This window comes from Lynx canadensis, chromosome A2 (assembly GCF_007474595.2).
Source record: "Lynx canadensis isolate LIC74 chromosome A2, mLynCan4.pri.v2, whole genome shotgun sequence".
NCBI lineage: Eukaryota > Metazoa > Chordata > Mammalia > Carnivora > Felidae > Lynx > Lynx canadensis.
In genome coordinates, this window is record NC_044304.2 from 159,810,396 (window position 1) to 159,824,265 (window position 13,870).

Below are 13,870 nucleotides of genomic sequence, written 5' to 3' on the forward strand. Positions count from 1 at the left end.
CCCAGGATTGCCATTTTATTCAGTCATTGTTATGTTGAGGTGCTGTTATTCTTTTATGGCTAATATTGAGGTTAGCACGTTGATTTTATTTAGGGGACTTCAACTTTGTCTTCTGGGTTTACTTTAAATGGCTATATCTGTCTATCATCTATCTATCCACCCATCCATCCAACCGATCTGTGTGCGTGTATGAATGTACATGTAAATGGCAAAATACAATGTTTTCAATCCAGAGTTTAGTCAGAGAAATCTATCTCAAGCTATCTCTTTCCAAATCATTTTCAAACCTCAAGTGTAAGAAATATCTTTGTGAACGATTTAGAGGAAAGTGTGGTATATATTCATACTGCTCTATACTCTAACTTCATTTCTGGTTCACTCCAGGTAATCAGAGATTCATTTGCTAACCAGTATAGTTTTGGCTTCCTCCTAAATGTGTGCATAGAAATTACTATGGTTTGCATATTTTGAAATCTGTTAAATACTTTATTTGTGGAAATCTGCTAAAGAACATAGTTCAAAATAATATAATAAATGAAAACTATTCTCTATGCTATTAGTACCCTAAACAGTTGAAAGGGTAGTTTTCATTTACTCATTTAGGCAAGTGTATTAATACTGTGAATTCATTTTCTTTCTTTATCTCATCTACTAAGTAATTTAGGGACCAGTTGGGTAGCTAAACACTATATATATTTTTATCATCCTCTATAGCATTGTTTAGCCTATGGTAAATATTTCTGTGTAACAATTTTACTTCTAAGCTTATTATATCCTATGCATATTTTCTTTTGACTCCAACTCCTCCAACTATTTTTTAAATAGTATATTCACTGCTTAAAAAAATTGCCCTTGAATCAAACAGAGGTGGTAGAGTGAAATGGAGAAGAACAGTATGCATGGATTTGATTCTGCCATTGATACTTACTTTCTGATTGACCTTTGGTATATTGCTTGATATCTTTTTGGATTAAAAACAATACTCTCATAGGGTTATTGTAAGGAAAAATGAATAAATATATTTAATGCACCTAGCATCTTTCCAGAATTGTAGTCAGTATGTAATAAGTGACCATGATTTTTATTATTTTCTTCAATGGGAAAGAGTGGAAGAAGAGTAGGGAGTAATCAAGCATGGAGCTTTTTCAGTTTGAGATATTTGTAAGACCTCCCTGGCAAGTGCAGGTAGGTCTCTTCCAACCAGTCACTCAGAGACTCATGTCAGTTCTGTCATACCTTGGAGATTATTACTATCAAGATGTGACATCCAAGGTTTATCTTGGGTTCCATCTTAGTTGCTTAGAAGAAGATAGAAAGTGGGAAAAACAAGCCAATTTCTTAAAGACACTGGGCAGGAAGTAATAACATCACCCACTCTAACATTCCACTGTGAGGATTAGTCATATGGCCATATCCAGATAAAGAGGTGTGCTTGGAAATGTAGGCCTGGCTAGTCAGCCACTTCCCAGCTATAACCTTATACAAGGGAAGGGACAAAATGAATTTTGGTGGATGGTTGTCTCTCCCTAAGAAGTGTCCAGGTGAAAGAGTTTATAATTAGTGTGTAGTCTGGACTAGATACATAAATTTGAGAGTCATGAACATGTAGATGATATTTAAAATCTGGGAACCAGTGAAAGAGAATAGAGATGAGAAATGTTTAGTACTAAGCCTTGAGAAACTCATATATTTCTTGAACTGAGGAATTTCCAGTTCTTCAGGGAAGGTAACTTGAAAAGACAAAGAGTATTTTTGGCTGTCCATCTGTGCAGGTGTTATGTTGATGTCAGGGGAGGAAATTCTGCACCAGAGAACATCAGGGCAGCTGGCAGGGAGCTGTCCTCCAGTTGTGGTGCTGACACGATACCTCCTCTCCTCACAATGAATGGCACTCCCTCGGTTATCCTGGGAGAGCTCTGTCATTCTCCCCTAATACACACATCCAGAAAGATACTTTCCGATGGCCCCACACTTTTGTACTTGTGGAAAAGTGATGGGCCCTAATGCTACCAACTTTTTTCTCCTGTCTTATTCACGCTCAGAGCTCCGCTACAGAAACACTGTTTTCTGCATGAGAACACTTTATCAAGTTTTGCCCAACAGCCCTAATTATGCAACCAAGAGGTTAAGACTTAAGTCATTTCATCAATTTTACTCAACCGTGTTTCTCTGTGTGGACCCCACCTGAGAAGAGTGAGAAATACTGCAAGGGGAGTTAAATAAAGAGATAAGTAAAAACTCAGATACATTCTTAACAATAAATCTGTGAGAAAGGATTAAAGCAAATAGGGTGTCAGAAAAAAGACAGACATCCATTACCCTGCCTATTCGATAATTAGTGATTTGATTGAATTTCCCAGACCAGAAAAACTGAAGATAAACACAAATGTTGAAGCAGGGTAAAACTATGTGCATTCAAAAGGATTTAAAAACTTAGGAATATAAGCAAGATATGAAAAACCATGATACCAGTTAGATGTTTTTGAGTCTCACAATATGTCAGGCCTCGTAGTAAGTGCTTATAATGGTTATGACAGTTGACTACCCGACAAGAATTAATTCTAGATGGTCAGTCTAAGGCTTTCATATCAGTCGTTTCCCCCACATCAGTAATTAGATAAAGAAAGTGCATATGATCCTCTTCTCAGTGATGAGACTTAAGGGGATATCTTCTGGATGAGGTCATGGAAAGATCAATTATCAAATGGCCCAGGGAAAAAGACAGTCAGTTTTCTATCCTTGGGCATCATGATTGAGTATGACACCTAAATCTGCTGCCACTACCGGTCCTAGAATGAAGCCACTTCATGAACTGAGTGAATCCCTCTTCTCTCATCCTTGTACATTCCCTACCTCTGAAGTGTCTGTAATGAAACACATCTCCCTTTCTTGCTGGAGAATATTAGAGACAAGTGTTATTTTTTTCTTCTTTTTCTCCAAAATTGTATTTAAATGCCAGTTATCATACGGTAAAATGTTAGTTTCAGACGTAGAATTTAGTGATTCATCACTTATATACAGCACCCGGTGCTCACCACAGCAAGTGCCCTCCTTAATACCCATCACCTAGTTAATCTATGCCCCAATTTCCCCTCCTGTAACCATCAGTTTGTTCTCTACAGTTAAGAGTCCGTTTCTGGGTTTGCCTCTCTTTTTATCCCCATGTTCATTTGTTTCTTAAATTCCATACATGAGTGAAATCATATGGTATTTGTCTTTGACTGACTTATTTTGCTTGGTTAGTATAATACTCTCTAGCTCCATCCACATCATAGCCAATAGCAAGGTTTCTTTTTTGATGGCTGAGTAATATTCCATTATATATATAATCTCACATCTTCTGTATCCATTCATCTGATGACTTTGAGAAATGCTGACTTTGAATCAATCACTGGGGAGGCATCCAAAGGATGAGTTTATAAATAAATAGTCTATAAGTTTCTGATATACTCCCAAGTCTGAGATATATGACATAAATATTAAAAGAACATGGGAGAATATATTTATATTTTGTAATATTAAAGACCTTACACCAGTTTTACTTGTTAAAACATCATAGATGAAGTGGCAAATAAAATGTATGTATAGTTCTTAAATAGTAGAACATACACACCCATTACCAGGTTAAAAATAAGCATAGAATATACTTGAAGAGTTTCCAAGTCACATCACCTTTTCCATCCCAGTGATAAGCACTATCCTGAATTCTATATATACCATTTCTTTAATGTTTTACTAGGTTGCATTCTGTGAAATTGCCTATATTTGATCAAGCTTGCTCTACACGCTGACATATTCATAGGATTCAACTTCATCTTTCTATCACACCTGTATATGTCCCTATATAATTTATCTAGTATATTTTACAAATAAATTTGCTTCTTTTTGAACTTATTAAAAATTATCCTTAGACTTTGAAAAAGAATATAATGTTCTTAGAATAAAAAGAATATTTTTAGAAATTTTCTTTAGCTCCTTGAAGGTGCAAATAAACTTGCAAGTAAGAGGTAAAAGCAATTAAACTTCTATAAATGTAGGGGCGCCTGGGTGGCGCAGTCGGTTAAGCGTCCGACTTCAGCCAGGTCACGATCTCGCGGTCCGTGAGTTCGAGCCCCGTGTCAGGCTCTGGGCTGATGGCTCAGAGCCTGGAGCCTGTTTCCGATTCTGTGTCTCCCTCTCTCTCTGCCCCTCCCCTGTTCATGCTCTGTCTCTCTCTGTCCCAAAAATAAATAAACGTTGAAAAAAAAAAAAACTTATATAAATGTAATTCAAACATTTTCATGTTGCTGAGCTTTAGTTTTTAGTTGATGAACCCAGAAGTAATTCTCCTGTCCTCAAAGAATATTGACAAACTGTGTCATTAATAAGAAAGACATCAAAGGAGTTTGGAATATCAGAATTAATAATATCATTGTGGGAAGGGGAAGGAGAATGAGAATGAATGAATATGATTCTATAGTTGGATCATAATTGAATTAACCTGGGATTAACTAGATGGAATGATGGTTAATGGCAATATTTGGTATATGTTCCTTCTGCAAAAATATGTAACATAAGAGAAAATTTTAAAAGGACAAGTGAAAATCAAGAAAATGGACAGTTCAGGGCAAATGGAGACAGAGCCACAGCAAAAAAATTATAATTAGTACTATTACAGTGAATATTTACCAAATGTCAAGATAAGGTAGCACATGGAAACCTGAAAAAGCTTAGTTTGAACAAATAAAGTGCTACCACACTGAACCGTTCTTCACAGCCCTGTGAAAAATGCAGAATATAGAAGAATATAGCCCATATAGATATTACTGTTTGATTACCACAGTCTTTCCCATTGAGCCTGGAGGTAACCTCACAAGCCATTTCAGCATATATCTCCAGGCAACCACCACCAGCCACTACCTATCACACAGAATGGGAAATTGAGGAAAGTGTTCCCTCCCAGCAACTCCTCAAAGCTCTTTTAAGACATGAGTATCTTGTATCTACAGTTTAAAGTAATTATTACCATATGAAATTGTAAACGTTGTCTTCAGGTCTCACCTCGACAAGGCATGGGTGCTAAGTCTTTAAGGCCTGCCTTCTTCAATCACTTTTACTTTTTTTAACCAAAATACGTTTTTTAATGTTTTGGGGTTTTTTTTTTTTTTATTTTGAGTGAGAGAGAGCGCGTGTGTACAAGAATGCAGAAGAGGCAGAGAGAGAAGGAGAGAGAGAATCTCAAGCAGGCTCTGCACTGTCAGCACAGAGCCCAGCTGTGAGATCATGACCAGAGCCAAAATCAAGAGTTGGATGCTTAAATCAACTGAACCACCCAGGTGCCCCCCACAAATAAATTTTTAAAAAAATTTTAATGTTTATTTATTTTTGAGAGAGACACAGAGAGAGCAGAAGAGTAGTAGTAGAGAGAGAGAGGGAGACACAGAATCTGAAGCAGGATCCAGACTCCGAGCTGTCAGCACAGAGCCCTACCTGCAGCTTGAACCTGTAGACTGTGAGATCATGACCTGAGCCAAAGCCAGAAGCTTAACCAACTGAGCCACCCAGGTGCCCTCCGCCCAGTACATTTTTAATTAAACTATGTACATATTCATAGAGTGAGTGTTTGCAAAGGTAAATATAAACAAAGTTACAAATGTATGCAAATAGTTTAAGGAATATAAATATTTATATTTGAAGCCCATCATTACTTTCACTATTTCTACCAATGAGACTCTCTAAGCTAAGTTCTAGGTATATTCTTAGAAGAGAGGCTTTTTTCTCTCTCTTATAGCTTTGAAACATGAAAGGCATAGAAGCAATTACTAGTCAGAATCAGAGTGAATGAAGAAATAACTTGTGGGATAATACTAAGAGCCTGAGACAGAGGATGGCAAGAAAAACAGAAGAGAGGGCTGGATGGAAACCAACCAAAATGTGCAACTTCTCATGTAGAGAGGACATGAATGAAAAGATGAGAGTCCACAGGTCTGAACTGAAAGTAGATAATCTAGGGGAAGTGCATAGCAGGCAGGTAGAAATTGGATTCTCAAGCTCTGGGAAAAGATCAGGGCTGAAAGTAGAGATACAGAAGCCATAAACCATGAATGATCAATGAAGAGGAAAAAATTGCATGTGGTCACTCACCGAATAAACAGAGAAGAGGGAGCCAATGAGAAATTAAAGAGAAGCATCTAAATTCAATTGACAGGCTAAGAAAACATGCAAAACACAAATAAAACTAAATATTTAAAAATTTAGTCAAAAATACTAGGAAAACCAGCATACAAGACAGGAGGAACTTCAATGACTGTAATAAATTGAGACTTGAGATTACCTTTAGAGATGTGTATCTCCCAAAATGTAAAATAGATTTTTAAATAAAACAATGCTTGAGAAAGTCACATAAGCACAAGTACATGGTGAGAGTTCATTTATTCAGCAAATATTTGCCAAATTCACTCTTACCATGCAGAGGATATTATTAACAATGGCCAATAAAAGAAATATATTCTCTACCCTCATGAAGATTACAGCTAATCAGAATAAAAATGTGATTATAAAATTACTTTAAAAAATAGTTGGGGGTGGTATGAAAGAGGGGTGGGAAGAGCAAGAGAAATCCCTCAGGAGACAGAAGAATAGGGGAGAAGACAGGGGTAGTCAAGAGGAGGCTGGGGGGGGGGGTTGGTTTACTTCTTTCTTTCTTTTTTTATAAATTAGGAGAAAAGTTGAATGTGTTTGTTAGACTAAGAGGAGAACCAGTGAAAAGAATCTAAGGGTAATAGAGTTCATGGACTGGAAACAAGGCCATTTCCATTTTATAGAGATCCTCCCATTTGTCAGGCACTGTACACATACTATTTGGTTTTAGGAAAGTTCTACAACTTTCTATATTCCAATAAGTGCATAAACTGGGTAGGAGCATATTTATCTGAAAGATATTTGTCTTCTTTCTTTTTTTTTTGTCTTCTAGTCATCCTATGAAGATTGAAGAGAAAAGATAATGTATAAATATATATTAAATATATGAACATTTATCAGCTATATTAGGTTTAAATAAATTTTCTAAACTCAAACACCTAAGTTCATTTAGAGTATTTGTTTAAACAAATGAAAACTATCTCTTGGGGATGCCTGGCTGGCTCAGTCAGTGGAACATGTGACTCTTGATCTTGCAGTTGTAGGTTCAAGCCCCACGTTGGGTGTAAAGATTACTTAAAAATTAAAAGAAAAAAATCTTCAAAAAAAAGAAAAAAACACAAAAATATCTCTTGAAACAAGAAAAATAATTTGTTATTATCATTGTGGTATTGTCAGTCCCATCTGCTAAAATACACACACACACACACACACACACACACACACACACCAGGGTCTCAAGAATAGTATTAGCCCCAAAATAATAAAAACCTCTGAATGACAAGATTAAATAACCATGATGCATATCAGCTTGTTTTTGTACCTTTTTTTACTGACCCGCAGCTCTCACACTTACCATTGATACAACACTCATAAAATGGGAAAATAGCGGGCTGAACTTCTTTATTTGCTTACTTTTGCATTATATGAATAGCCACTTTATTTTCACATTTTCCTTAATCTCTCATTTTCTTAAATGTATATGAAAACTCAAAAATGTAATAATCATCTTACAATGAGATGCTTTCTTAAGTGTACAACAATTTTATGAAATTGCCTTACTTGATAAAATTGACAGAAAGTCTTTAGTAAAGAATAAAGTATTATACTAATGTATTAAAATCACTGCTATTAGTATTATTCTAATTAAGCCTAAATTCCTGACACCTGGAGATTGTCAGTCTCTCTCTAAGCATTAGGTAATTAAATGAAAATCCTCTCCTAGTTTAAAAACTATAATCAGAAGAATATCAACATTCAGTGAGACTTTTAAAACATGAACTTCAGCTCAAATATTCTGTGGCCCTCATATTTCTTCTCTACCAAGGTAATCAGGGATGTATTACATTGCTTCACTTACCTACATGAAATAGCTAAAAAAATGAAATTATATCTGACCAAACAAAGAATAAATAGTTTTACATAATTTACTGGATTTTGGAACTTTGGTGCCTCATGAATATTTAAAAGATAAATGGATTTAGCCATCTGAATTTAGATGTATGCTGATAATGCTTGAGACCTTGGCAAATCAATTAACCTCTGGACATTCAATTTTGAATAAAGGGGTTACTATTTGTTGGCAATTGTGTAACCATTCTAATTAAAAGGAACTTGTGAACTCTTTTAATTATTCATCCTTTGAAACATCCGCCTGTGGATAGTGACTAACACACCCATTTTATCTGTTTGTATATTGGGAAAAATAATGGTGAAGTAATTGATTTGGTGCAAGGTCCATGGTTAGTGATAAGATATTAGAAGCCAGAAGTTTCCCCTCTGCCAATTCTTTACATTATCCACTCATATTAAAGCCTTTTATTCCATTATAATTAATTTTGTATTTTGAGAATTAAATAATGATGCATTTGATGTATTAAATGACTTATGTAATTAAATCTTATGCTAAATTTCAAATATGTTCAGATTTTGTAGCATTAGAGAAGCTATGACATTTGAGTCTTCCCTAATTAAAACAAAAATGAAAAGATTGTGTATTTTGCCATCTTTTGCATCATCATGCGTAATCCCTTGAAGAAACAGTAACAAATGACTTCTTATTTTATTAATAGTTCTCAAATGCCCCATGAAATCTGGGAATCTTTTCCAAAAATAGTAACACTCACCGTGCAACGCATTCGAATTCCTTATGAATAAGACCGATATTTATTCCTAATATTTGTATTTGTACCCTGGGGGAAACACATGATGTTGGTTGGCAGTCTATCAAAGACTTTAAAGAGAGCCTTCAAAGACTAAAGCAGATGCTATTAATCAGATGCTATTTTCATTTTTTATCTGACGATTTTCTTCAACTTAACTTGGCTAGGAATTCAATACACATACATTCACATACACATACATTCACATGCTTACACTTGAGTAGAGCCATGTACGCAAACATGGCCCTATCCACATGGCTCTCCATGGTACAGTGTCATAGCAGAGACTCCGGGGAATAGTGTGGTCCTTCCAGTGCCTCCAGTTACTACATTGTCTAAAAGAGACTCAGAAATAAGCCAGTGTTAAAGTCACTCTTGTGCTTGAGTAAACTTTAATGCATGCAGATTATCACTTATTTGCTATTGTATTGAATGCATATGGTCTTATACAGTGGTCTTAAATATGGAAATAATTAGTGAATGTATTAATTCACTAAGGAGTCCTGCTTAATATATTTTTTGTGAAAAATAATTATTTGATAACTTGAAAAATCCTTCTTTAGATCAGTAGTTTTGTGAAAGTGTAAACTCAACAGTGAACCTGGATTTCAAAGAAAAGCAATGACCAAAAAAAATCCACATAGTCAAACCATTAAACATATCTTTCAGTAGAAAGGATTTATGACTGTACTGAACGGTGATTTGTTTTGCTCACATAGAGGTATAAACAACACAAGAAAATAAAGTAAAAGGAGGAGTTTCATTAAAGTATTAGATAATTACTTGCTTACAATCTTTATTTACCACTACATAATCATACTACTAAAAACTTTAATATTTATCAATAGGTGACAATTCTCCAAGATAAGAAGTATGTCTTTCATATGACTCTATGCCTTAATTAAAATATTAGTCAAATGTCCACAAGGTATTTCCACAGTTAACTTGTAAAATGAGAATAGCTTCAATTCAAAAATACTAATTAAATACAGAATGTGATTCAATAAAAGTCACTGATGGCCAATTAAGGGAAGAATTATCAGACTTGGATGAAAATATATAATACATATAATCCTAATGAGAGAATATGCTGTTTGCTTTCCTCCCCTGTTACAAGAAATTCACCAACCAAGTATTTAACCTTGAGAAGAAACAAAGAAGCTTTCCTGAGTACATACCATTTCCCAAATACTGAGCTAGGCAATTTGGGGTTTCTAAAGACAGTTTGAAGACAAAATGCTTGCTGGCATTTCCTTGCAGACTAATTAAGGAAAAAGGAGTTAACTATTGAAGAATGGGAACACTAATTCAAGATACAAGGCCCACCTTAAGCAGAATGTCCAAAAGCTTATGTTTATCAAGGTCTTTTCAATGCTGTTTTTTCTTCCTCTTTTTCTGCCCTCTTTATTATTGACTTGAGGTTGTTATTAAGTCATAGTGTTTTCTTATTCCGTTTTTCATTCTCGAATGTAGATAACGTTTTCGGTAGTTAGTATTACACATCTTAAGATGTGTACCTTTCTTAATATATAATGTCGTTCAATGCCCTGACACTCCTCATTAAGAGTATAGAAACTTAGAATATTTATGAAAGATAAAAATTACAAGAACAGTACATATCAGTACTTATAATGAATACAGACACAAAAATTAATTAGAAAATTAAATCCAACAATACTTACATAGAGATAATACATTATGACTAAGTGAGGTTTATCTAAGGAAAGTGTGATTGGTTCAATATTAAAAAGTCAACCAATGCAGATCACTGCATATGATTATGTCAATAGATGCAAAACAATAACAGAAACAAAAACAACATTTGACTAAATCCAATATCCACTAATGATTAAACAACTGTCAACAAAAAGTGGCTTTTGGCTTTTGGCTCAGAGGAAGCGAGCGTACAACTATGTTCGGTCGTCCCGATTCAAGATCCATCGACACCAGCTGCCTCTACCATGCCGCCTAAGTTTGACCACATCAAGATCAAAGCCATACACCTGAGGTGCACAGGTGGCAGAGTCAGTGCCACATCTTCCTGGCCCCAAAGATCAGCCCCTGGGTCTGTCTCCACAAAAGTTTGGTGATGACATCCTCAAGGCAACCGCTGATTGGAAGGGTATGAAGATTAGAGTGAAACTGACCATTCAGAACAGACAGGCCCAGACTGGAGGGGTTCTTTCTGCATCTGCCCAGATTATCAGAGCCCTCAAGGAACAACCAAGAGACAGAAAGCAGCAGAAAAACTTGAAGCACAGTGGAAATATCACTTTTGATGAGATCGGCAGCATTGTCTTACAAATGTGGCACAGATCTTTAGCTAGAGAACTCTCCGGAACCATTAAAAAGATCCTGGGGACTGCCCAATCTGTGTGGATGGCCACCAGCCTCCTGACATCATAGATGACATCAATAATGGTGCAATTGAATGCCCAGCCAGTTAAAAACTACAAAGGAGGGGCGCCTGGGTGGCTCAGTCAGTTAAGCATCTGACTCTTGATCTCAGCCATGATCTCTCTCTCTCTCGGTTCCTTAGATCAAGCCCCACATCGGGTTCTACACAGATAGTGAGGAGCCTGCTTGAGATTCTCTTTCCCTGCCTCTCCCCTGCTCCTGCTCTCCCCCTCTCTCTTTCTCTCAAAGTAAATAAATAAATTCAAAAGAAAAAAAAAAAGCTCTTTAAAAAAAGAACTACAAGGGAAATTATTTCAATATACGATCATTTGACAACCAAAAAAAAAAAAAAAAAAAAAACAACTAAGAAAAAGGAAGGGAAGAAAATGATCTCAAAATGATAGTGGGCATCCATGAAACCTATGGCTAATGCAGTATTTAATGATGACAGACCATGTTTTCCCTTTGATTTGCAAACAAGGAAAGGATACGTTGTCTCCATGTAATTCAGTGTTGCACTGAAGATGGTAGCCAATCAACAAGAATAAAAAGAAGCATAAAGATTGGGGAAGAAGAATTAGATTTGTCTGTATTCATAAATAATATGATTACTCATTTGGAAATTTCTACTCAATCTTTAAAAAACATCAGTTTAGGTAATGAGTGACTTTAGTAAGGCAACAGGATGCGAGCAAGATTAATAAAAAAAAATTCAATTTCAGTTGCTAGCATCAAACATTTGGAAACTATAATTATAAAAGTAATACTATTTAAAATATCATCAGTCTTGGGGCGCCTGGGTGGCGCAGTCGGTTAAGCGTCCGACTTCAGCCAGGTCACGATCTCGCGGTCCGTGAGTTCGAGCCCCGCGTCGGGCTCTGGGCTGATGGCTCGGAGCCTGGAGCCTGTTTCCGATTCTGTGTCTCCCTCTCTCTCTGCCCCTCCCCCGTTCATGCTCTGTCTCTCTCTGTCCCAAAAATAAATAAACGTTGAAAAAAAAAAAAAAAAAAAAAAAAAAAAATAAAAAAAAAAATAAAATATCATCAGTCTTAAAAAATACTAACAGGCAAATATAATAAAATATTGCTCACTTTATACACATAAAATTGAAAAATATTTCTGTGTCAAATCAAAGTATGTGTAAGTGGGGAAATATATTCATTGATTGAAGGAGACACTATTGTTAATTTGTCCATTCTCTGCAAATTGATCTATAGATACAGTATATTCTCTATCATAATTCTAGCAGGGCTTTTACAGTTTACAAGATGATTTAAAATTTTCTTGTAACTGTATAAAACCTATAACACACAAAACTGTTGTGAAAAGCTTTTTTAGATCATCTTGTAAATTTATCTAAAAAATACTCCAAAAAGCCCAGCTAGAAATATGATAGAAAACACATTGTATCTATAGATCAATTTGCAGAGAATGGACAAACTAACAATAGTGTGTCTTTCAATCAATGAACGTGATACATTTCCCCAGTTAGTATGCATATATGTATGTATGTATATGGAGAGTACAAGACTATCAATAGACCACCCATATATGAATAATTGAGTTTTAACAAAGCCACCAACATAATTCAAAGTGGAGGAGAACAGTCTTTTCAACAAATGGTGTTGGGATGATGATATTCACATGGAGAAAATTCACATTGACCCTTACTTCACACTGTATATAAAAATGAATTAAAAATGCATCTTGCACCTAAACACTGGAGCTATTGTTTTTCAACTTGTCGAAGAATACGTAGAAAATATTCACAACCTTGGAATAGTCGACAATGTATTAGGACACAAAAAGGAGTAGCAGTAAAAGAAAAACTGGTAATAATACATGAAAATTGAATTGTCTGTTCTTCACATGCCATTATTAACCAAATGAAAGTACAAACCGCAGACTGAGAAGGTGCCTTCAGAAGGTATAAACCTGGCAAAAGCCTTGCGGATGAACAGTGACCCCTTTCCTCTAAAAACAACTCTTGCATAATTAATACTGCCTCGGCGTTGGTTTGTCAGAGGGCTCAAAATGACACATTATTCTCCTTGTATTTCTTATATAGCATATACAGTTTGTAGTATTATATATATTATTCAGAGAAAATTCACCAATTTCCGTTATCATTCTGAGGTGCTGTCCTAACATAATAGCACAATCTACTTACCTACCGACGTTAGTGCTTTTCATAGAATTGTAGTGTTTTCTCCTGATGGTTTCCCATGTACCTGCTTTACTTTCTTAACGATAAAAAATCGGCGTGGCTTCAGGCGGATGTGTCTGAAGTCCACATACAGATTCGAGGAAAGTCTAAGATGAAAGTAAAATTTTCCATTGGAAATGAAGATTCCAAATCTTCAATGTTAGCTAGTTCTATATGTTCCCTTGTAATTAAATAATATTTTCCATTGTTTTCCAAAATAACTTTCCTTTTAGTTGTTTTTTCATGGTTCAGCGCATGATAATGCATAATATTGGGGAGATTCTAAAGGAACATATTCATAGTTTAATTCTTGCCCATAACAAAGCAAATACTAATTTATGATTGATTGACACTAATTTTGTAGTGCCAAGTTAAAAAAAAAAAAACAATTAGCAATAGTATTAACATTGCCACACATTTCTCAAAATTAAAAAACAAAATGTAAGAGAAAGAAAAATATGAAAGAAAACAACACGTAATGCTATCT

The 13,870-nt window shown here is 35.3% G+C and overlaps 1 protein-coding gene and 1 pseudogene across 1 annotated transcript in view; both read left to right on the plus strand.

Moving 5' to 3' along the window:
- CNTNAP2 (contactin associated protein 2) overlaps positions 1-13,870 on the plus strand; it is a 1,395,900-nt gene that overhangs the window by 79,662 nt on the left and 1,302,368 nt on the right.
- Positions 10,674-11,227, plus strand: LOC115509329 (annotated as a pseudogene).